At 38.7% G+C, this 25,640-nt stretch overlaps 1 long non-coding RNA gene across 1 annotated transcript; it reads left to right on the top strand.

Moving 5' to 3' along the window:
- Window positions 1-7,834: 7,834 nt before the first annotated feature.
- LOC140682649 (uncharacterized) lies at window positions 7,835-12,786 on the top strand. Its single transcript, XR_012054634.1, has 2 exons — window positions 7,835-8,602; window positions 10,051-12,786. It is a non-coding gene; the product is annotated as an uncharacterized lncRNA (long non-coding RNA).
- The last annotated feature ends 12,854 nt before the right edge of the window (window positions 12,787-25,640 follow it).

Below are 25,640 nucleotides of genomic sequence, written 5' to 3'. Positions count from 1 at the left end.
GCATCCTGGCCTGCATCAGCAGTAGTGTGGCCAGCAGGACCAGGGCAGTGATTGTCTCCATGTACTCAGCACCGGTGAGGCCACACCTCGAATCCTGTGTTCGGTTTTGGGCCCCTCTCTATGAGAGAGACATTGAGGGGCTGGAGTGTGTCCAGAGAAGGTCAATGGAGCTGGTGAAAGTTCTGGAGCACAAGGCTGAGGATGAGGGGCTGGGTCTCCCCCTGGAGAAAAGGGGGCTCAGGGGAGATCTCATTGCTCTGTACAGCTCCTGAAAGGAGATTGTTGCCAGGTGGGGATTGACTCATCTTCCCATGTAGCAAGCAACAGGACAAGAGGAAATGACCCCATGTTGCACCAGGGGAAGGTTAGATTGGATATGAGGAAAAATATCTTCATGGAAAGGTGCGGGGAGGCTGGACTCCGGGATGGTTTGGCTGGATGGAGACGAGAGATCTCTGAAGGCTGCTCTTAGAATATATGGTTTATTAGAGAGGGTGAAAGGCCCTGCGTGGAGCCGCCAGACGCAACACGTGGCAAGGCCTGAGGGAGTGGGGGAAGGGAGAGGCAAGGGGTAGAGGGAGATAAGAGGATGCTCCAGGAGAGGGTGGAAGTTCCAAGAGAGCGTCTGGCTCCTCAGGGACCCCTTATCAGGGGGTTTCAAGGTGGGCTGGAACAAGACTTAGGCCAATGCGGTCACAGACACCTGATGCTTCAGGGTAGGGTTACAGGTGTGGGATGAACCATACATTTTGGGGGTTGAGATAAAACAGTCCATTTGACCTTTGGACCTATCTGTAGGTAAGGGCGTTGTTCGACCAGAAGGGGGGATTGTTTTCATCCTGGCTGTACTATTGTTTTCTGCTTGTGCAGTAACTAAGGTTTGGTATCTCAAAACTTGTTACCATTTCAATCTCTGTATTTCCTAAATCTTTTGCCAGGCAATCATATTTATAAGGCTTTCTTGTTTCATCTTCCCCAACAAAAAGGGTTCCCAAGTATTGGAACACACTGCCCAGGGGAGTGGTTGAGTCACGTTCCCTGGAGGTATTTAAAAGGTATGTGGATGTGGCACTGTGGGACATAGTTTAGTGGCAAACTTGGCAATGTGTGATTTATAGCTCGACTTGATGATCTAAAATGTCTTCGCCAACCTAAATTATTCCATAATCTTACTGTAGTTATACTGTTTCCTTTGGGTGTCTCTTGTCTTCTAAGAATAACTAACCATGGACTATCTTGAACTCTTCTGAATTTTAGGCAGAGTCATATTATTTTTCATACCAAATGGAGATTGTTTCCATTGAACAGGCTTTGTATTTGCTGGCATATGTACACTAAACAAACAATGAAATCAATATAGGCCTTGCTATGTAAAAATTCTTTGGAGGATTATTCCATAGAGTTGAAATTTACAAATCCCTAATAATGACAGGCTTGAAATATCAATTTGAAATAATTTCTGCATGCAGTTTTACTATTAGTCTGGAAGATACTTTACATATATATTCTTTGGTGCATGGGCTCCCTCTGGAGCTTTATCTTATTAAAAAAACCCCAAACCTTAAAGCACTTAAAAGTTTTAATCAAAACCATCAAGCAAACAAAAAACAAAAAGGCAATTTTTCTGTTGCTGCAGCATTCAGTATGAATCTTTTCTTCATGTGTGTTTGATATGCCTGGAGTTTCACCATATTATGCCAGCTTGGGAAAGCAGCCATTAGAATTAATGTCTGGTTGGACATTAAAAGAGCCGTGTATGAAAACTGTGCCACACAGCACACAAATCATAAATTACAGTGTTCTGAAGATGCAAAGTGCCATATAAATTCCAGGCATTCATCACACCATTGAGAGTCTGATGGATAATAACAGATTTGATTTTGCTTGCAATGATTCATCAACAAAGGAAATTTTGTTACTCTGAATAGTTTCACTATTTTCCATATGTGTTTTAATAAAATGTGAGCACACACAGAGGGGAAACAATTTATTAAAATCTGACACTGGAAGTATTGGTGCAGATACTTTCCATGTTTTTCTCTGAGAAATTTAAGGTAAACTTGGACAGAATTCTGTGTCTCAAATGTATTTAATGATTCTGATATGTCTACCAGCTTTTCTGCATTAAGAACAAAGTAAGCAACAAGATCTGTATTGGTTTTATGAGAAGGGAAGGTAGTAAAAGTCGTATTTCCTTGAAATGTGTTATTACTATTTGAAGAGCTTACAAATAATGCTATTCTATAGTGTTATAGAAACAGTTTTAGTTCTCTTTATTTTCATAAAATGGGAAGTTAATGTACTTTAACCAAGTGCATTTCCTTTTTGGGATTCTGATTGATATCAGTAGACAAATATAGATTATGTACTTGAATTTTTACTTTTGTTCTGTATAGTGTGCTGTCTTGATATGAGCCAAACAGTTGTTTTCTGTTGTTTTATCCATCTCTTAATGCACTCTATGGGCAAAGCAATTCTGAGATTTTGTCACACTTCTGACCACAACTGTTCTCATTAAAGATACTTTTAATATCTTATTGGACCTGGAGGGATTTCTATTTCATGGAGGCCTGACTGGACTTTGGTTCCTTTTATTTTTTTTTTTTTTGGAAGGTATTTCAATGTTTTCTTGGTTTGGACTTTATTTTTTTTTTTTCTCCCCATAACATGAGTAGCACCTTGTACCATTAGTTTACAGATTGTAATGTGATGGAAGTATTTCTTCGTGTAATGAGTTTGTGACTGTCCCAGTAAAGACATTCTGTAACGAATGATTCTTTTCCTGTGGAGCTCAGGGCAGTCAAGATGTTCAGCTCTGAAAACAAACTACTCAGTCCCTTTTCCTGAAGAAAACCCTAAACCAGAAAAAATTCTTTTTCTGAACCAGAAGATCTTATGTCCTCTGTGAGTGGCCCATAGAGTCACCTCTTTTCTGTCCATGAGGTATGCTGTTCAGGTCCTCTTCGCATCTTATTATATGGTCCATTTTTCTCTTGAAGCCTGTCTGACTTTTCTGAGGCTAGAACATCATCGATGCTCACACAGATCAGTTTCTTTGTAGCAGTAGCTGCCTGCTCCAAGCGTAAATTGTACTCTATTACACTAATGTTCATCTTTCTTTGTGCATTTTATTTTTGCAGATACTCTTTCCTTGTTAGGAAAAGCTAATAATGGTTATGATAATCTTGCTGTTTATTTTAATTTATTAGCTGATGCAAGGCTAACAACATATGGATTAAAAAAAAAATAATAGAGCCATTATTCTTGAAACTATTATAGGGTGCATGACTTCTTCAGTTAATAACTCATATTTTAAAAATTCAATTTGACAGTTAAACATACCATTTTAATTTTTAGGATATAGTGCTTTTTTGAAAATTTTAATTTCTTGGCACTGCCTCATAATTAAGCTCACTGTGCACACTGTGTAACTTAAAGAACTCTAATGAACAGGACATCATACAAGTTTTCAAATCACTGCCCTTTAAAGGACTTACTGTGGCTAAAAAATACCAAACCAGAACAACAAGTCAGGGAAGAAGCAAGGCCCCATGAGGAAAATTACCATGCTGAGTTTTGTGACTATGGTCCTACCTCATAAACTATGTTGATACTCATGAAAAGCGACTTTTTTATCAGGCTGAAACTCAGTTATAATCACCTTTGGGGCATGGTGCACACAGAAATTTCTGTATCAGGTTTCCTTTCCTAGGTGCTGTGACTTTTCTCACCTGTTGGCAAATGGTGAAAGGAGCTCCAGCCTAGCAGTTGCCATGTGGCCAAGGTCCCACAAGGCTGATGCTTTGGATCTAAGTGCAAAGCTTTTCCCAAGAAAACAGAGAGGTGCAGCAGAAGTTGGATTGGAGCAGAGGTGCAAGGGAAAAAGGAGCAGGTACAAGATCAGCAATATTGGTAAATGAAACTCGTGGACATCTAGACAGTTTCCATAAATTGGAAAAGGTCTCATTTTACCTTGATGATAGACCCAACACTTTGCTGCTGCACATCCTGAGATTTTCCCATCTTTGTTTTGCAGAGTGAATCTCAGGCGTGTTATGACCAGGTTCATAAGGCTCACAGTGATGCTGCTCTGCTAACAGGGAGCATCTTTGTCTGCTGGGTCTGTGGCTGGTGCTGTTCAAAGCTGGCAGCAGAGCTCGGCTGGTTGTGCAGGAATGGGAAATAATATTCTGTGATTGATCTGAAAGGCAAGGGAGGAGTAAATGTAATTGTGTGGGCTCAGCTGTTTACTGTTTGCAGTGTGAGACTGCAATCAGGAGATTTTTTTGAAACACAGGCTTCTTTAGTGAACCTGGTGAATTGAATATATGATATCAGCTCAGGCTGTAATCCCTCTTTTTTTGTGTGTGCGTTTTGGTTAAATAAAGACAGTGCTTTCATTTGGTTCCCTAAATCCCCCCTAAAAACTAACTGAAAGTTGTTCAATCATGCTGCAGTTGCTACTATGCCTTTTTCTCTCTCTCATAATTAACTTGTGACTTGATTGATTTTAAGATTACTTGATGAAGAGATCAAGGTTTCAGAAATAATGAATTCCCATTAGTTTCATGAGACTAGGTAACTGATCAGAGTAGATGAGGGCCCCTTGCATGCCCCATGATGGCAGAAGTTTTGTAAAATCTATAGAGAGTACAGAAATGTGGAAAGCATTGGGTCAAAATTTCCATGAAACAAGGCTTCCTAGATTTGCCTGCCAAAGGCGATGTTTGCTTTTAATTTTAAATGCACCAAGTTTGTGATGGCAGAATGGGGGTTATTCTGATCACTTGTTTTATGTGAGGAAATTTTCCATACAAATGATGCATGAACAGATTTATAGTCCCATTTGAGGTAAGTCTGAGGCTCTTGAAAGCTCTTTTCAGCCAGAAAGCATGGTGATTCATAGTAGTTTGACAGCACACCAAACTTTCTGATTTATGAGAACATGAAATGTTAAAACATTGCTGTTCTTGTTATAATTGGCCAACCTGGGTCTCCTGTGAGGAAGGTCTACTGCACATTGCAATAAAATAAAATTTCAAAGTTATTTGAGGATGGAGAAGATTTTTTTCTTTTTAATTAACCATAACATTGTTTTTACACTTAAAGATTACTCATTTCCTTTTTTTTACCTTCTACAGTTAATGTTCAGATTCTTATGAATCTGCAGTTTTTATTCCTTAGTTTATATTCCAGAGAGATGCATCTCACCAAAACTTTCTAAGAAAACACCAGAGAAATCAGACTTTTGGAAGGTCTTATAGTCACTTCACCGAAGTATGTTTAATCTCTTCATTGCTGCGTGGGTGCAAGCCTGCAAAAATTCCCATTGGCCCAAGTTTGTTCTGGGTAATAGAAATGGCTGCTTTTGATAGATGGGACCTGTCTTTGCAGAGACCAAGAGGCCAAGTATTTTAGATCTCAGTGTGATTATGGTTTTGCCTTTTATTCCTATGTATAGTCTAGTCCAAAGTCCAGTGAATGAGATAAATCTTCCTTCATGCAGGACTGGAGGGAACATATAGCTAGAACTACCTGAAAGATTTTGGTATTTTGCTTTTGTTAAGACTAAAACAGCTTTGTGTTTTCTTTGAGGAGAAGGGAGAGGCTCTGTTCCCCCTGGCTGTGAGGAATAAGCCTAGAGAGAGGGTGAGCAACCAGCCCCAGCTCCTGACCATGCAGAACAGCCCTAATCTCTTGCCACAAGTGACAAAAGTATTCAGGATCCCTCCTGTATTAATTTTTTTTTATAATGTCAATTGGTACTTGCTTTCTTCATTAATATACAGAGAGATATTAAATTAAGCCACTATTTTCCAAACAGTCCTAGTGATGTATGTGGTATCCACATACTGTCCAAAGGCTATTCTCCTTTAGACTTCTCCTACAGCATTGTGTGACTCTGTGATGTATCATGGTCATCCTGAGTGGTGAAATTGCCCCCTGTGCAGGGGGTCAAGTCCAAGCCCAGAGAAAAAAAAAGTTTTTGCAAAAATTCTGGTCTAAAAGTGAACAAGGAACTTAATTGGCATTTGGGGGTGACTATAAGTGATGGTTTGTATAACAAAGCAGTCTTTGTACTTTTTCCTTTTCTGGTGTTATTGCATGTCTTTTTTGCTTTGGTAAAGAAATCCCCACTCAGTTATTTTCAGAGCTCCACACCTTGGATTGTTTTCTTGTGTGTTTTTGGACCTACTCCTTTCCTCCTTCTATACTCCAAATGATAATCTCTTGACTAATTTTCTTGTTAGTTAATATGCAGAAAAGATTCTGTTTAAGCTGTTAGGTACCAATACAGAATTTGTATTATGAACAAACACCTGGTTTTGTAGGTAAAATATGGAGTAGGTATGCATGTGCAATGTGTAAATATGCATGTCTGTGTACATGTAAGTTGTAAGTAAACAAATTCATATATGAATATGTGTAAGTATGTGTACATGTGCACACATAAATATGTGTGTGTGGATGAGTAGGGACAGTTTTCTACTGCAAGTGTGATATGTCTGCTGCAATCTGTGTATCAATCTGAAATGATCCACTTATTGTGTGTTGAAAACAGAAGAATTGTGAAACAGTGAATGTGCGTAATGAGAATACAACAGAATGACTTGAAAGATTAGGTTTTACAGTCAACTGTCTCGAAGTTTTAAGGAAATGTAGGAAAAAACCTCTTTACAGCTGCCTACTTTTGCAGTTGCTGTCCTGTGCAAACAGACTACAGAGCATTTTAGAAAAGAGGCATCAGTAGCTTTCAAGAAACTTCTTGAAAGCTAAAATGCATTAAAATGTACTACCATGCATTGAAATGTAGCATAATGCTGTTCTAACAGTATTAAAAAAGGGCACACTTCTGCTAGGCTCCCACTGAACCAAACACTGTCTCTGTTTGCCAAGGCACAGAAACAGCAACATAAACCAGTAACAGAATGGCTAAGGTAAGGGCTGGTCATCTTTTCCTGAGAATAGGACATCTGAAAAATTACTGCTATTCCATCAGTGAATCTCTGTGAATCTGTGTCAGACACAGTGTGTGGGACACAGGGTAAGATCTCTGCCTTTAACAGGGAGATGAACTCCATTAAGTAAATGGAGATTTCTTGACTAATCTGATATTTTTAAAATCAAGTTGGCTTGAGAAACCTCATCCAAGGCTAAAGCACTGGTGAAAAGTCACAGCAAGTTACCCATAGTCAAAATGCTGAGGCTGTCTTAGACCCAGTATTACTGAACATTTTCATCAGTCACCAAGAAGACAGGGTAGAGAGCATACTTGTTAAATACACAGATGACAATAACCCACAAGGGACCTCCAGAGTGTTTTAAAGGAAGATGTGAATTCTAAGTGACAGGTTGAAGCTGCTGTCTGAAAAAAAATAAAAAAGGCTATGCAATAGCAATGAGGGAAGATACTACAGGTAGTTAGAAGAAATCAATCTCGCAAATCCAGAATGGTGAAGTTCTGTGGAAAATGGGTGAAATGGAACATGATATAAGCACAAAAACAAAAGAAAAAGATCATTCTGGGATGCATAAACATGAAACAATTTGTTGCTCAGATAATGCTAAACCACTTTCCTAGAGTGCTTTGCCCAGTTTGGGTGCCACAGTTCGAGGAAGATTTGAACAAACTGTAGTGAGTTCATGGAAGAGCAAACAGATCAAATTTTCAAAGACATAAATGTATGAACAGGCAGCTTCTTAGCCTAGAGAAAAGGTGACAGGATCTGTTAACAGTTTTCAAATATTCAACATAATGCATAGAATGTTGTGCAAAAGGTTCAGAAAAAGAGTTGGAAGGAACCTGTCAAGTAATCAGGGACTTGTCAAATAATCATGCAATGCATTTTTGTAGCCAGTATGTGAGCAGTTGAAGCATGTACATTTAAAGTCACAAGTGTGAATGGAGAGCAGTTAGTTTCAGGCTTTAAGAGTATTTCTTTAAATTTGGCTCACTTAAAGCTAGGAAATTGACTTGGCTTCCTGGGTAAACTTTAGTCATCCTGATGAACATGTGCAATGATGTTTGGATAACAAAAGAGAGAGCATTTAACACAGTGATGCTTAATTGAGCTAAATCCACATATAATCATTCCTATTTTAGTGAAGTACTGTAGCATTTAGATTAAGTAAATCTTTAACAAGATCCTGCAAATGTTTAATTCGGTGACTGTTTCTTCTCTAGCTTGCAATGATGGGGATGGGGAAATGCTTTATTGAAATCCATGGTGCTAAGCAACTGTTAAACATATTTTGGCATACCAATATAAAAGCAGACTTATATTATTTGCTTTTCAGCAAATTGTTCATTACTATTATAAGTGAATAGGCAGAACTCAAAGAAACACCTCCCAAAACAGCTAAGAACACATGGACCTGATGTCAAACTGCTGATGATAACAGGGCAGAACTTTCTTACATAAATCAGGAAAAGACAAATACGTGTAGCCTTTATATTCTATCATCTTCTGCTACTCAAGTTTCTTATCAAAGGAGTCTTACACAGATTCTGGCTACATTTAATGTGAGTTTTATGCAGCCTAATTCATCTGTATCTTTAGGAAAAGCTGTTGCCACTCATGTGCCAATCTGCCTAACTCAGGTAAGCTTATGGCAATATCCTACACTGGTAGCAGTCAAGTTATCTGGGAAGAGAGGGCCTGCTCATCCATTCTGGCCTTTTTTTTTTTTTTTTTTTTTTTTTTTTTTTTTTCCTAATAGGAATTTGGTAAACAGTTAAAAGAAGGGGATCAAATAATAAAGTCTATGGTTATTTCACATTTGTAGTTAGAAGTTCTTTTCTGGGCATGACCTGAATTCTTTGGTCTTGTCTAACCCCATCTGTGATGGATGGAGTTGGAGGGCATAACCCTAACTTAAAACTACTATCTATAATTTAATTTTATTTCTATTATTTTATTCTTTTTGGTCTTCTCAGCTGAAGTTAAATGCTCTGTAATTTACTTGAATAGTTCATGATTCTTTTCCACAGGAGAAAGGGAAATATTCCTTATCTTCTTGAGCAGTATTTTTCTTTAAACCTTTTCTGTATGCTTTCGTGCACTTGCATTAAACTTTCCCTCTATCCTTTAAAAAAAAATTGCAATCTCATCCACATGTGAATTCAGAAAAGCAAAGAACCATGTTTGGCTCTTTTCCTGAAAAGGGCAGATGGGGTTCTTGGCATCAGTTCATTTTTTATTTCTGAGTATTGGGTTGGGCACAGTTTTAAACAGTCTTTGCCTGTTTTTTTTTTTTTTTTTTTAATCCAAGATTTGGTCAGTCTGAATTCTAGAACAGCTGGATCTTTTAGTGAAAAATAAATGTCAAGAAATCCCTTGGGTCCTAGATCAGCAACTTCTTTCTTCCAGTCTTTCATGTTGCAGAGTGACTGATTGTGCCTGACAGTGCTGTGCTTCATAAACCTTTCTTTCCCGTTGTTTCTGACAAATGTAGGGAAATATCTTCAGATATTGCTTTAGACTAACAACCTGTCCTTGGTTTTCTTGCTGAAAGCTCACTAAGATATTATTATTCAGAACTTAGAAATTCCTGAGAGGAATAACTTCTTTAAGCTGGACTGGAAATTTAGATAATATAGCAGTATTTTCTTGAACCAACTATTTACAGCGGAAAAGAAGAGGAAAAAATGTGGATGAAACAATGAAAATTATGTCAGGTAGTAGTTAATGAGAATGAAGCATTCTGTAAGTTTGTACATATTTTATATTAGAACAGCAGACCTGATTAGAATTTAGTCCATTAGAGTAGTGCTAAGAGTTACCTTAGATCCCACTTTGTACTTGGAGAGCCAGAAGAAATGAGTTTTCAAAATAAGAAATAATATTGGGATTTATTTTTTGGGGTATGAATACCTTCAGCTTTCCAAAGGACTTTGTGCATTACCTGTAGATGTTAAAGATGGAAAAGCCTTATTCAATTGTGAACAAGGCTGTTATAGGTTTTTATTCTCTGAAGTAGAGTTTCTAGCATTGTGCTCTCCTAGTTTTGTATTCTCTCAATAATAAGGCTACCTTATCTTTTTCTCAGGAGGCTACTCCACTGCCTGATAGGGATCACTGTCAGGAAGAATGCATGTGTATCAGCAGCTGCAGGTAACACAGCACTAAAACACTATAAGCCTAAAAGAAGGCTTTGACCACAAAAGGGAAGAAGACTATCCTAATCTCAGCGGTGGTGAGAAACTGGAACAGAGTTTGTTGACCAGAGAACCTGTGGATGTCCTGTCCCTGGCATTGCTCAAGGCTGGGTTGGACAGGGCTTTGCTGGTCTAGTGGAAGATGTCCCCACCCCATGCCAGGGAGGTTGGAAGTGGCTGATCTTTAAAGATTCCTCACAAACCAAATCATTCAAAGAGTCTATGAAATACGTCAGATATTAAGTGTACTGATTCCAAGAGCTCTGGTGTACAAGTGTAAGGACAGTCATTCTGTAGTGAGCTGGTGCTGACCCTCTAACACAGAGAAACTCAGTCTGGGCTTTGGGCTGCTTGAGTTCACAGCAAGGTTCTTGTCAGAGGATAAAACTTTACGACATCACTGTTGGATTTATGTCACCTAAAATTAATTCTGCACAACACTTCTGAAAATTCATCATTACTTGTGAAATATTCTAATTAACCAGGGGACAGTGACTGATGGCTAATCAATGCTGGTGAAACTGGGCTTCTAAAACTTGTCACAGAAGTTACAGTTTCATACTGTGCATTCCAGTAATTCCCCTGGAGCACATTAAATATATCCTCTCTGTGTTTGTTATTGCCATATTTTGGTCATTTCCAGGCAATCGATATCTGCCTTTTCACATGGCTTGAATACATTTTGGACACTTGGCTCTTTTAATTTTTCTTTATATCTGGGTCCCTTCATCCAATTTGTTTTACTTGCTTTTGTACTGTGACTGTTTTACTGACAAACTACAAATGGTGCCATCTACTAGCCAGGACTGAAGGCAGTTCAGCACATGGAGTCACTCTGGAGCTGCAGAAGCAGGGATTTTTACCTTCCCAATTGCTAAGCAGCAGCCGTAATAAGGCTGAAATGTGTGTATTAATTTTTCTGTAAGAGTGTTCAGTTATGTGAATCTTTCAGCTCATCAATAAAGTCAGTGCAGTGCTTGCAAAATACCAAGGAAGCTGGTTATGTTGTTAGGGATGTTTTAATACTTCTTCAACCCAATCACTAAACTAGTAATGAAGTTTTTCATCTGTAGTACCTTCCCAGCATATTTTTGATACGCTTGTAATCTTTGTAGATGTCTGCAGAATCCTTAAAATCTCTGGTGACTGAGCAGTTGCTGAGATGACCTATTACTGGCTTAATGAGGAAAGCAGCCAAGAGAAGGAACTTTCTGATAGGCAAATGTAGTCAACCAATAAAGCCTGTTTAGAAATCTCCTGCAGCATGTCTTGGTCTAGGCTGCCCCAGTTCTGGGAAGAAATATTGGAAATAATTCTGTCTGCCTGCTGGATATATAGATGTGTTGTGGCTTATCTTTGCAGCCAAGCCCAGAATCAAGGAAATACCTGTATCCAGTTGTTACCACTTCAACTTCTTAAGAGTATGCAAAGTATGACAGGGAAAGCAGGGGGCATGTTGTGTGCATATATGTGTTAGTGTGAGGGGAATATTAACTGAAGGAATCTCTATTTTGCTTTGATGGGAAGTTGACAATGTTATCTTTTGACTTGAGAACCAGATAAATAACTGGACCAAGTTTTTTCCAGTTTTCTACAATATGAACCTGAATTCAGGACACTGAATCCAACAGAGGCTCTGTGAATTTATAGTGGTAAACTGCCTGCACCATCTTTCCCATGGTACTGACTTGAATTGTTTCTTTGTTCCAAACTCTTTTCTTAGCCCATATTACCGTACCCATTGAGTCTTTTGGGGTGTGTTTGATAGAAGAGATCCCTGGTGAGGAGATGAATCAATGAGTCTGGCAATGTGTTAGATGTCCATTGACATCTACTAACCAAAATGAGTGTGTTAAACTAATAGGTAGCTCTGATCACAGTGTCTGGTTAGCCTTTGAGTTTCCATGACCTCCTCTACCAACGGCATTTGGTTGGTAAGGAAACAAGAAACCCTTCTGTTGTCCATGTGCCTCATTCACAGTCTTAGCCTGCTCCAGTTGTGTTATCTCAGCGCTCCTTTCAAGCAAGAGGGCAGATCCATGCCCTGATTTTCCTCTTCTTGTGTGTTTTTGTGAATTGCAGTATCATAGAATTGAGGGCAACCTCTTGGGACAGTATTGCTGTGCACAAGCTGCCTCTCTTCATCAAGGTGCACAATGCTATTTTCAGGGAGTAGGGCAGTTCTCAGGGCTTTGAATTGTGTTGTTTTATTTTTGTTTTTCTTTATTGGCTGCTTTATACATATGAAAATATGTAATGTGTTTGAGATCACATTTTAACAAGGCGAATAAATACTTTTTTTATTTCATCCCCTATTAAGCAGAAAACTGTGTTGGTCAGTGAGTGAAACTTCATATGTCAACTGTATTGTTCCTTAATTAAATAGTGCTAAATACAGGTAGGAATCTGATTCCAGGGTCTTTCAAAAAAACAATTTATCTATACATTATTTTTCAATATCTCTTTGAAATAAGGATAATTGAGATTACGGTCTGCTTCTCACCAGGCAGTCTTTAAATTCATGCCCATTAAATTCTAGGCAGTGTCAAACAAATCTCTGGCTAGTTAAAATACACAAGAAAAATGGTTTTGATAAAAGCAATCATTAATTTGTTTGCACTTTGTGCTAGGGGGACTATGTCAATGTAGTGCAAGTAGCAGTCTAAGGGAAGTTTATTTTTCTATGTGGGATGAACAGGGGTTGAAAATGTGCTTTTCTAGCCATGTTCTACTTTGTACATTACTTTCTGTGAGACCTAAGCTTTTCCACTTGTTATGAAAATAGACATCCTTGTGTCATCAGAGACATTTTTTGTATGTGCAGACTGATGCACATGAAATCCAAATTCTCTCACTGCAGGCAAAGGCTGTTGAATATACATTTGTAGTCACTAATACTCTTTACTGCTTTGGTTTCTCATGTGTATTTTCACCATGGCATAATATTTTTTGGTCGTTTGGATACCTGGTTTGGGCACAAGACATCCCCCTGCTTTATATCCTTGAGGAATGTCCATGTCCTACCTTCTGCTGGGTTGTATATAATGGTGATGACTGTGGTAGTGCTGTGCCCTCCCAGCACCAGGGAATATCTCAGGCATTCCATGGCACTTTTCTTTGCCTCTAAAGGGAGACAACTAGACACCCCTCAAAAGAAAGTAATACAATCAACTCAGTGCTATCTTGACACCTTTTTTGGTGTCTGTCAGAAAGAATATGACTCACAGGGTCCACCAAGGTGTGTGGGATCAAGAGGTCAACCACACTGCCCAAACTGCATGCTCTGCATGGCATCAGATCTCTCTGGTAATTAATCTTTAGATTAAAACATCTGTCCTGGATTTTAACCTTTTCTGCCTAACTAAGGGGAAAAGTGCTAATGCTCTAAACTAGCTGATGCAGTGAAGCATTGACATGTTTTGGTAGCTTAAAGAAGTGCCAAGGTTTATTGTAGTGAAACAGAGGCTGTATTTGCATTTGATTCTGCAAATCTAATCTCATCAAAGTTAAGACAGCCAAGATAAACCTCAGGCAAATCCATATATAACATAACTTCTTTATGCAGTCATAGTTAACAGAGCAGCTCTATATTCCCAGGACAACTATGGCCTGTTTTTTAGTGTGTATCGGAGTGTTTCTGTTTTTAATATACAGGTCTGACTTTGAGGAGGAGAAAAACATGCCTTTTGTAGTTTTTCATGCTGAGAAGCACAATTAAAAGTAATTGCTTCTGTTTCCAAAGTAAAACATGCCTTTTAAAAAGTATGAAATTCACCAGCACCCAGGGAGATACTTCTACCATGTAGAGGCAGTTTCCGTATTTCACGTCTTAGGTGCTCCCATCTGTCCCTCTTAAAGCAGTTCTTCCTGAGAAGTGAATTAAACAGTTTCCTGAAACAAAGCCAGTATAAAAGGAAACTCAACACACTAGAAATAGAAAAGTGAAATAAAAGTGATCATTACATCAGTTTAAAGGCTTTTGTGCAAATTGCCTTATAAATATAAACAGTGTAGACTGCTGTGATAAGCAGAGACATTTTAAGGTTGAGATGTTTCATATACATACATTCATATACAACTCCAATGCTAATTGTAAATGAAAAATATTATATTGATAAACTCATTTTTTCTTGCTTCTTTTGTTTGTAAGTTGTTTTATCTATAAATCGTTACAAATAGAGGAAAAGAAAGTTGTTACTTGAACCTTGAGACAAGACAGAACAATTTCTGGATGGAATCAGAAATGATTCCTGACCTAATGACTAATTTTTATGAAACGGTGTAAGACAGAGTTGCAGAACAGAATATTCCATATTTGGAATTTGCAATTTTATGCCCAGAAATAAAGACACATATAACACACATAAAAGCACAGGTGTGGGGCACAATTTTGCTCTTTCCAGGTTATGGACTTTATTTTTTTATGTAATTATTTCACAGGTAAGAACAGCTGGACAGGTATTAGTTTTGCCAACTACCAAATATTTGTGTTCCCTAGAGTACAGGGTAAAAGTTGAATTCTTGCCAATGCTATGGGGAAAAACCACAGAACTGGTTTCCTTTGCAGCCTTTCAAATATTTGCAAACTCATGAGATTCATGCAGTGCCCTCAGTGTTTTCTGACTTACTAAATTGGCCAAATCAATTTTTTTTTTCACAATTCCCTTTGGAATTCCTCTGTAGTTCAACTTCTTGGGCAGAAAACCAATAATAAATAAAATAAAAACCAAAAATAAATAAATTTAAACCATCTCACTCTATGAAGTGATAGTAGACTTAATGGAGGCCTGAGCCTCTCTGTGAAAAAGCTTGATTTTTGGAGTCTCTATTGATGTAGCCATGGGCATAGAAAGTACTTTTAGAGGTAAGGTTGGAGTTGGAGATTAGGGCACTGGTATGATGCTTGGGAGACCTGGTGCCCCGATATCTTGCACTCCATAGATTTCTTGCAGGGCTTGGGGCCCATCACTCTGCCTCTCTGCATCACAGTTACTCAGTTGTAAAACAGGGACAGCTGTCCTCCTCTATTTCTCGGAGGACTTGTGAAAATAAAGGCATTAAAGATTGTGTAGCCATCTGTTGCTATGGTGATGAGGGAAGAACCAAGATTAGAAACTAATATATCTCCTTGTACAACTTATTTAGAATATGGATGGGCGGTGCTGACGTAGAAGGTCTGGTTCTGCCTCCAGTAGTGTGGTTACTGATTCTCAGTGGGGATGGGAGCAGTCCTCAGTAGATTATAACAGACACGTTTCTTTAAACTCTATTATTTTAAATGCCTCAAATTGGGTCAGTTGCATAATGTCTTGTGGTGGCCTCTAGTACCCGATAAAAATGCTGTGCAGGATTTTATCACCTGCTGTAATTGCTAGCTGGGTCTACGTTTTTTGTCAGGTGTTTGCAGCTAACATGAATGCAGCAAAAATATGGAAATTTGGCACCAGGGAAGATTTGTAAAATTCCTGTAGGTATTGTGGGATAGAGTGGGGAAACTTTAAAGGATAAGGCACTTCTATATTTCAGATATGTGGGAGTGCTGTGACAGAGAGCAAGCTACAGATGAGTCAGAGGATGTGGAGAAAAGGGCTCGGTGAAAATGGGGTCAGTGGGATACCTGTGATACTGCCATTGTTGGGGGAGCAAGAGGCTGCTTCTGTGAAGTGGTTTGGCCTGCAGAAGTCAATTTGATATCCAGAGACAGATTTTGCAAATCCTGTTTTTACCCCTATCTTCTCCCAGTACTGTGATAATATCATCAGTACTCAATACCATTTAATATTGTTGAATAATTTAGGTTGGAAGGTGCCTCTATGTCCTCTGCTCTAATACCTCCCCGTCCTGCCTGGGCTAATGCACAAGCCTTGCTGCCAGCTCGATCCAAGCTACAGCTCTGGGACTTCCCTGTAGCCCTGCCCACTGCCTCTCAGCCTTGGTCTGCCTGGGTATCTCTTGCACTGCACTGCTTTCCACCATCTCTGTTTCCACAAGAACATATTTAGAGCAAGGAACTTTAATAACCACTTGGTTCTAATAGATGAAATGTTTTGAGTCAGCTGTAAGATGTTTGTTTTTAAACAGCCTATCAATATATGAAATACATCCTCTAAATCTGATATCGAGAGAAGCTCCAGAGATCTATGTCTCATTTCCAGATGGAAGATGGACTAGCATAATGTATCTGTGAATTATTTGGAACATTTTGAATATATTCCTCTTTCCCTTGCACCTGAGAGGTAAATATCATAATACTATGTTAGGATAGTGAATTGTTCTCATTCTTATACGAGGAAAGCAGCTATTCCTTTCCAGGCTTTTATGATCCGTCCTAAATATTCTGTTTCTTTTTAAACGTTGCATGCCTTTTTTTTTTTTTTTTTCCTGTGTATTTGTGTCTCTGAGTTCTTCTAAACTCCAGTTCTCACCCAGCTGCTTTTGTCCATTTTTGCTTCTTTTTCATCTGATGTGTCTGATACAGCAGGAACACAGAAGCTGGTAAAACAAACAGAGCAGCTAAATGATTTCATGCTCCTGCTTGACCACCGTGAGTTTTTTCTGGTATTTAACCAAAGCAAAAAAGACCATTAAATGTAAGTTCTCTAAAGAAAAAGAAACATAAGAAGCCTTCCTTATCTTTTTTTTATTTTGCCAAGCCATTTTATTAGAAGCAATAGGAAAACACACATAATTTTCACACATATGGGAGAGACATTGATTTTTAATGCTGAGAACAATTTATTTTCGTGTTATCTGTACATCACAGGTAATTTTGCAAGTAATTTTCTTTAAAAGTAATAAAACCATGTAAAGTGCCCAAGTAAATATTCCTCTTTACTGTTGTTTAGTGTTTAGTAAATCATTTTGGGAGGAAGGGTTCTTGTTTCCTTGAGTTTATAATTAGTCTGTTTAGTCATTCTTTGCTCTTTCAGGTGGTTAAGCTAAGGCTCAAATTTTACTTCCCTGTGCCTTTGAATCATTGCACTTTCATTTGCTTCTCTTGCCTGAAGTAAAAGCCAATAATCCTATGTGAATGCACCTCAGAAATTCCACAGGTGCTACATGGAAAACCAAGTTATAAATTCAATTAAGACAGAGTTGGATGCTGACGAAACATAAAAGTAAAGTCTACATAACTTTAGTGCTGCTGGTACTGGGACTATGACTTGGGAGGCATTTACCTATTCAGATGATTTGAGTGGGGAATGAAAACCCATAGGAATTGCTGGCAGGGTTCAGGCTGATCTTGTACTGGCTGCAATACCTCCACAAACTCCAGTGCCTGGGCAGGAGCAGGGAAGGAGGAGCAGGGAAGTCTGGAGCTGTTTCCTAGGGAAACAGGAGTGATTGCTCTCATGGCTAATGGCTGGGATACAAATGTCAACTTCTTCCTTCTTGCCAGTGCCTCTGTGTTGTTCCTGGCAGAGCTCCTGGCTTTCTCCTAACAGTCTGTTGGCCTGAGACTTTGGTTCACCAGGGATATTTTCACAGAGGGATTGCAAAGCTCTCTTCAGCCTGTTTGTAATTAGCAGGCTGTGACATAGGGCTGCTGAGACATGGCATGTGGCCTTGCAAAAGCAGTTTCTTTGTCACACTCTCTCTTGTAGGATGATTGAGTTCTCTGTTATCATCTGAGGCAGGGAGGGGATGAGCAGATGGAGTGCTGCCACCAAATGGGAGCAGTGCAACATTCTGCAGAGCCCTTTTTGCTCCAAGCACCTGGGTGAACCCATAGGGAGCAAAGCATGCATGTAAATGGCCCAGACTATCTTTTAAATTGTCCTGGTAAAAGTATTGTTGCAGTATTCTCCAAGCAGCTCGCAGCTTGTTGAAGGGTCAGTGTTATGTCCACAAGGTGGGTTTCCATTGCTACGCCCAACATTCAGTGAAACGATTTCCATGCCAGCAGCCTTTGGGTCTTTGGATCTTCACTGGATTTCCACACTGGAAATCAATTTAAACACTGCATCTCTGCTGCAAACTTATGCTTTGCTTTAGATACTGGACCAGTGTGGTTCCAAGGCCAGTGGACTACACCTGAAAGAATGAAGAATTCCTCCCATAAAGAACGACCACTTCAGAGTTAACTTTGTAGCTGATATAGCTGCATACCTGGCTGTAGCAGTGTCATCCCATTTCAAGCCTCAGTAACTCAGTGGGTCTGATTATCATCTCACTCAGGTATGCTTATGCCAGAAGGCTTCTAGGAAGGTGTTATTGTTTGTTTTTAACTGTATCAGAAAAAGAGCTTTTAGGGGAAAATCTAGATAGCTAGAATCTTTCTGTGGAATTCAGCTTGTTCACTGCTCTCCCTTATCCTGACTTTTAGGTTATCCCTGTATGTGCCATTAGAGAGGCCTGTCACTAGAAGTGGGGTCTCTAAAAATGAACAATACAAATTGCCAGCTGCAGTTCTGTGTTGGGTGTCATCTTCTTTGCCCAAGGAGGGAAATGATTTAAATTGTATTTATATTTTCTCTAATATTGGTTCGGTAAAATAAGCAAAAAAAGACAAAGACGTTTTGTCCTTCAATGTATATTCAAGAAAATTTCAAGGATGTGGTGATGTTCAGAAATCGATGAAAACTAGATGAGATTTAAATATTAAGAGGCAGGAATTTTCCTTCAGGTGAAGGATTACATTTGCATAGAAACAAGAATGACTCATATGTTGTTAGGTGAATGCCTAACTAGAATCTAAAATTCCTGTGCATCAGTCACCTTTTACCTTAGATGGCAATAGGAAATATGCTAAGCAGGATACCCAATTTTTCATCATGTCCCAACACAGGAACTGACTGGAGAGAATTCATAAATAAATTGTAGCAAAATGAGATGCTGAACCAAATTTTATCACTGCACAGGCAAAACTTGCATTGCTTTTAATAGAAAGACTGAACTTTTCTTTCCTTCTCTTTTTAACATGAAAACCATGCAAGAAGAGGGGACTTCTTGTAGCAGCTACTTTAGAAGCTATTGACTTCACTGCAATTTCACTTTTGTAGTTTAAATTAGATGAAAAAAGTACTGATTTATTTTCTTAATCATATCTCTTCTATTCTATAACTAGAATTATAGTTTTTCAAAACAGAATAGCTGAAGGTAGAAAGACTCTGAAATGCCTTTACTAAGGTCTGTTGATCTGTGGTACCAAAATGGGAGTGATTGTTTTGGACATAATGTTCTTTCTGTAAAGTTTTGAACCAGCTTTCCTGCAGAGAATTTGTTTCAAATTCAGTTCCTCATCTCAACTTTTTATTATGAGTTAACAGTTCAGACAGGTTAACATCAACTGATTTTACTAACTGTTTTCCATTAGGAAGGCAACTCAGCCAAAATAGGAACCTGATCCTCTCAGCCACTAATCCTGCTGCTACAAGCACCAGTTAAGATCATATTTTCTGTAACTTACAGTTCTTCTGAACTCTTATATTTCTGTCACTTGTGAAAATATGTATCCAAGGCCAACTCAGCTCTTTAATACTTCCCCCTATTTTTTATTTTCCATTTTTACCTTGTGTATATGAATTACTTGCTGATTGGACTTTGAAAATACTCCATACAACTACTGAACCTACCCTGAAAATAAAAATATTCCTTTCATAATGAATGCAAGGTTAAATAGATGTAAGCTTTAACTTTTATTTGTTTCTTCATGTAAAACATCCAAGTGATTGTAGCACCAATGCAACAGAGACTCAGGAATGATGGGGTCTGCTGCAGTCACACAGAGAGAAAATATGCGACACAGAAACTTCCCCAGTTTGTATTGGCAGAGCCCAGAACTGCTCATCTGCAGTAATTCTTATTAGTTCTCAGTGAATTAAAAAAAGTACTGTATAATTCCACAAACACACTTTAAATTTATTTAAAGATTTAGATATATAGTCTGATAATGAATAGACTTTAGGAAACAACTGCAACAGCAAAATCACCCACTGGTGAGTGGGGATGATGAACTTTTGGTAGCTCCCTGAAGGGCAGCACTCTGCAGTTTCTGATCATGCAGTTTCCCACTGTGACTGGGGATCCTGGATTTTTTGTTTTTTTAATTTAAAAGTGGGGTATTTCCCCTTCATTTCTATCAGAGTGAATAAGAAATGGCTCTGCATCTTACTGGAAAGCAACAGAGTGGAAAAAGTGTCTTCATCATTTTCCATGGGGAAATCTTAAAGACCCAGTTGCTGAACTGGTACAGCAACACTTTTCTGTATGTCATTTCATGTACCATGGGATCATTTCTGTATAAGGAAATGTTGTGTGATTGAAAAGTGCACCTGTTTGCTACTTGGAGTCTTTTTTGCCTTATATTATAGTAGTTTTCTCAGAAATTTACTGACTTACATGTATATCTGCAAGTTTTATTCCTACATAGAAACTTGCAATACTTCTTTTTTCTCCTAATAAGCTAAAGCAAACTTACTTTGTCTCCATGTCTCATAAAGGAGTATGATTGTCCATAGATGTCTTAAATCATGTTTTCAAAAGTGGTAGAATACATCAAAACCCTATCTTACAGAAGAGCATTAAGTGCTGATACTGTCCTAACCCTGTAGCTCAACAGACAGAAGTTACAGAATATTCATAGTTGGAAGGCAACCACAAGGTTCATCAAGTTCATCTCTTAAATAAATGGCCTGTACAGGGATCAAACCCACAACCCTGGTGTTATTAGCACCATGCTCTAATCAACTGAGGTAATCTCAGGGACAGATTTTCAGTATTTCTTGCTTGTTGTGGTATTCAATGAAGGTTTCTGCCTACATTATTTAAGTCAAATTCAGCATGAGCTTCTCCAGTGCTGTAAATTAGGTTTGAAAATATCTTTGTGTTATTCCTTCCTCCCACGGGAAAATTTAGCTCGTGCACCACCCTCCCCACTCCCCCCCCCCGCCCCCCACCAGAAAGGACCTCTACCTCATTTTTTGGCATACCTAAATCTTTTAATAATCAGCATTTAATTTGGATTTAATCTAGACTCACTTATTTCTTCTGCTGTAATATCATAGGCAAGGTCCTTAACCTGTGCCTGCCTTCTGTTATCCACTTTAAAACATTTGTCTAAATAGCAGCCTACTTATATTGTTAAGGATCAATTAATTTATTAACTAATTAATTTAAAGCACTCTAAAAACATAATGTGCTACAGGTGTAATTTTTGTCATTAACAATGCTTTAACGCTGCTAATGTTAAAACATTCATTGGCAATGTCTAGTGGGTACTGAAAGGATATTACATCAATTAAAAATGGGAAAGTGTGTTATCTGCATACATGTCAAGGCCATTACAGTATTGAGAGTGGCAATGTCCTGATTTTGGGCTTCTCCCATGCCAGCTCCAGCAAGGGAAAATATCTTCTATAGTGTTGTTACCTGATCTACTCTAATATAACTCTGATGAGAAGTATATGAACAGCTGGGGCTGATTTTCAGCAGGTATTATTAATCTATATTATGTAAAAATATTACTGTTTATTCCTACTTTATGGTGTCTTTGTAATCCTTCCCTGTGACCTTTTAGAGTGTTTTCCCCGAGTCCTATTTTGGGCTGCCTATTTGGCAACATGAAAGGATTAGCAGGAAATAGAATTTCTTTCTCAGTATTAATTGCTCCAATACATGGTGCTTCTTTGCATGTGTGCCTTCTTCAAAGTTTGCTCCTGCTCAAAGTGTGTGCTTCATGCTATGCTGTGTTAAAGGGCTTTTAGCAAAGGAGCAGCGTGGTTGGTGATGGGGAGCATGTCATTCTTTGATCAGCAGCTTCTGTGCCTACTGAACACCCTTGCTCTGATCTGAGTGCTGTCTGCAACCCTCTGGATTCTTGATCTCTGTGGTTTGTTTGCTGTAGTTCTTGTCACAGTATTATGCAAAGCCTGTTAAAATGCTGATGCTTCCCTCCGCCCCCATATTATTTTTCCTGTGTTATTTTTGTGACCTATGGCTGAGGCATAGCCTCTGTATACCTCATCTACTAATTTGCTGCTGTTTATATCAGAAACAGGATGCTCTAACTTGTTAACTACAGCTATCTAGGTTATGATAATATATATTCAGCAAATACATCCTCTTAATTTTGTTACTTTTCTGTCTTCTCTTCAGTGCCTAAGTACAACTGAGACTGACCAAATCTAGCAACAGCTGCCTACTCCTGGCAGATTTTAACCCTTGCAACAAAGCACCAAAGTTCTCAATCTTAATGCCTCTGCAGCTTGTAACACTCGCTACAAAACACAGCTTCATTGCATTCCATCAAAACCAGATGATGATGCCTAGATAGCCAAGGTATGTCACTGGGCAAGTGGGAAAAACTGGCATTTTTTTCTTACCCCATTGGAGGGGATTCTGCGGGACAGAGTGCTTGCCACCTGAGTAATTTTATGCTGTTTGAGGGCAGGCCTTGGATGTCTTTTCCAAGGTGCAGAATATTGCTTGCATTAGTTTTTTAACCCCACAGTATATGTCACACTTTGATGATCATGAAGAAAACAGAAGATACATTAGTTTTACTCTAAGATAAATTTAATGAGATAAGGGACAGCATGGACCTCATGTAATTTATCTGCAATAAAATGTAAGTGGGAATCACCTTGAGATCTAGGCCATAGGAAAGCAGGTGTTTATTACCTTTGATATGTGTTTGTAACAAAAGATCCATTTGCATGTAAAATATATTGCAAAGACTGATCAAAATACGGTATTGGCAGCAGTGATAAAGTACTTGATCATGGGGTGTGGTTTGCCAGTCAAAGAGAAATTGTTGCTCTATTCTTAACCTCTATCCTCTTAACCTTTGCAGACACAAGATCAAGGTAGTGAATGATACAACAGTAGATTTGACTCTTTTGCAGCATCACAAACTCCATGTTTGCTCTTATTTGCCAAATACACAAGAAGCAAATTTAAAATTTTCTGAGCATCTCAGTCAAAGAATAAAATTGGAACTTTTATCTACCCTTTACATGCCATGTACTGCATTTGTTGTCCTTTGCTGCTGATGAGCCACCCTGTGTTAAAAAGAATAGATGTTCTGCTTTTACCCTTAAATCCCCTTGGTAGAAACAGTGACCCTGATTCTATCCTCATACCAGCATCATTCTAAGTGCAGGCCATGGGAAAACCACTTTTTTTAGAAAGTATTTTCTACTTTATTAGTTTTAAACTTACTTTTATATATTGTGTCACAAAAATCCCTCTTTCTATGAGTTGAAGTAAACCCTAACAGTGTATGAGCATAAAGAGCTAGCAAACAGTAGGAATAGTTTTACCTTTGCACTATAAACACTATCCATTTCTTTAAGTTATGCAAATAATTTGGGGTGCAATAACATGGATTAAAGTGATTTCAGAAAGGAAAATTCATTATTCTTAGGGAAAGCTGCCTTAATCACTTCATACTTACATACAATACTTGGACTTGGCTGTGGAAATACTGCAAAGTTCTCATTCCTGTGGTCTAAATCAGCAGTGTGGTAGCTGGCTGAACTGCAGTGGCAGCTGAAAAGCCAGTGTTTGCTTTTACAGCACTGCAGCTATGTAGACAGGGACTCCAGAACTGTAAAATCACATCTCATGTAGCAAACTTAATGAAAAAAAACCCCCAACCACCAGCATAAATGACTTTTTTTTTTTTTTTTTTTTTTTTTTTAATGGGAGCAAGAGAACATAGGTAACCCTCTTCTGTCTGGTTCTGTTAGTGTAGTAGGACTCTGGTATTAGTTTCATAAGGCTGTTCAGACATATAAACACTCTTCCCTTTGCAACCTCTCAAATTATTCCACACTTCCACTGGAAGCGATTTCTTCTGCAAAGAGATATTCCCAAATCCCCTAGTCAAGGAGCCAGGTGGATTAAAAAAAAATGAATAGAGATAACCCCTCTGCCTTAAGGCAGCTGGATATTTAGCCTATTATGTCCTTTATTTTTTTTAAAGCCTTATCTTCTCCAAACTCTCCTTTCCCCCCTCCCTTTCCTTCCTTTTGTCATTTTAAAAGCCCAGTAAGACTCAGGCAGCTGGCAACCTTCAGGTCACTTGGATGCCACTGCTGTTTCAAAATTATCTCCTTGATCTGAGCAAGATTATTTTTTTATCCCTTGGAACAGAATCTGGTCCTTTTCAATTTCATCTGTTAATGCAGACTCTCCCTTCTATCTTGGAGTCTGTAATAACATTAATTGGGGCCAAGCACATGCAGCTAGCTTGGGTACAGCATAGGTGACACTGTGGGTGCAGAGAGATGTGGAAGACTGGTGGAAATGTAATGTGCTTGTTATTTAAAGCTCACTAATAATCACAGTAGTTATGTCTTGGTTGCCAGTTTTTAGATTTGTGCGTTGAAATATCTTGAACGAAATGTTAGTGAGAGCAATTTTGCAGCATCCCGCTGACTTGAATTCAAGGTGCTGCCTCGTTTGCCATCTGCCTGCAAGCTCACAGTAGTAATTATAGCGAGTCTCGCAAGTGCTGGAACAAGAGGTATGTCAAATGCATTTTCCTTCCATTTGAAGGTAATTTTCGTTTTCTCAACTCATTTGAAACTACATACGATTATAAGCTGCAGGTGTGAGAGCCACACAGAAGCAGACAGACATATGTACACGCCCATGAAGCAAGATATCAACTCCTAGAGTGTCCAGAAGAGTTTATGTACTTATCTCAGCACTTTTAAATTAAATGCAGTGCTGGAGAATTTTCCTTTCTTATTACTACTCCTATCCTCGTGCATAGAATCTTAACATCTCTTATTAGTGTGACAATATAAAAACCAAAAAAGCATGCTTGATTTTACTGAGCATCGCTGAAATAATATGTGGGTCCTGAAATAATATGGGGTCCTGGAACTGCCTTTTGTTTGGAAAGTGATTAAAGACCCAGTGCATTTGAGCATCGGTCACATGGGAGGAGGGGGAGGTTTGATTCTGGTATGGTGCATGGGAGAGAGGTGGAACCAGGGATCTGGTCCAGTTCTTCAGGAATCTGCACCTTCATGTCAGGGTATACAGGGAGCCATCTTTCAGAGCTGTGTCTGGAATTCACTTTGAAGCAGTGGAAGAGTAAGCAGGAAGAAGGATCACTTGTCATGGCATACCTTCTATACTGATCCACCAAGAAAACTGGGGTAGGAGAGAAGAATGAGTAGAAATTTGCTTTTCCTGGATTTCCTTGCAGGACCTGCATGCTTGCTGTCACCCACTGAAGGTGACAGCATTCATAATCCAAATGCACATTCTCCTAAAGGTGGCTGTTGTGACTGTCTGAACTATTTCCCATTTTGCTTATCCTATGGATTTGTGTTTCATGGTAACTTGTGAGCTCTGAATAGCAACATCTCCATGTCTAGGGTATGTACCCTCTTCTTTTCTCACCTTATTCTATAGCCTCAGTCAGTAGACTCTCAGGTGGCTAATGCAGGCTGAGCTGATTCAGTTCCCCAAACTGAAGGAGTCCATCATTCTGTCAGAGGCAGCTGAAATTACCTGATAGGGT

The sequence above is a fragment of the Taeniopygia guttata genome, chromosome 2, assembly GCF_048771995.1.
Source record: "Taeniopygia guttata chromosome 2, bTaeGut7.mat, whole genome shotgun sequence".
Lineage (NCBI taxonomy): Eukaryota > Metazoa > Chordata > Aves > Passeriformes > Estrildidae > Taeniopygia > Taeniopygia guttata.
Note: the sequence above shows the minus strand (reverse complement) of the source record. Positions and strands in the feature narration are given on the sequence as shown.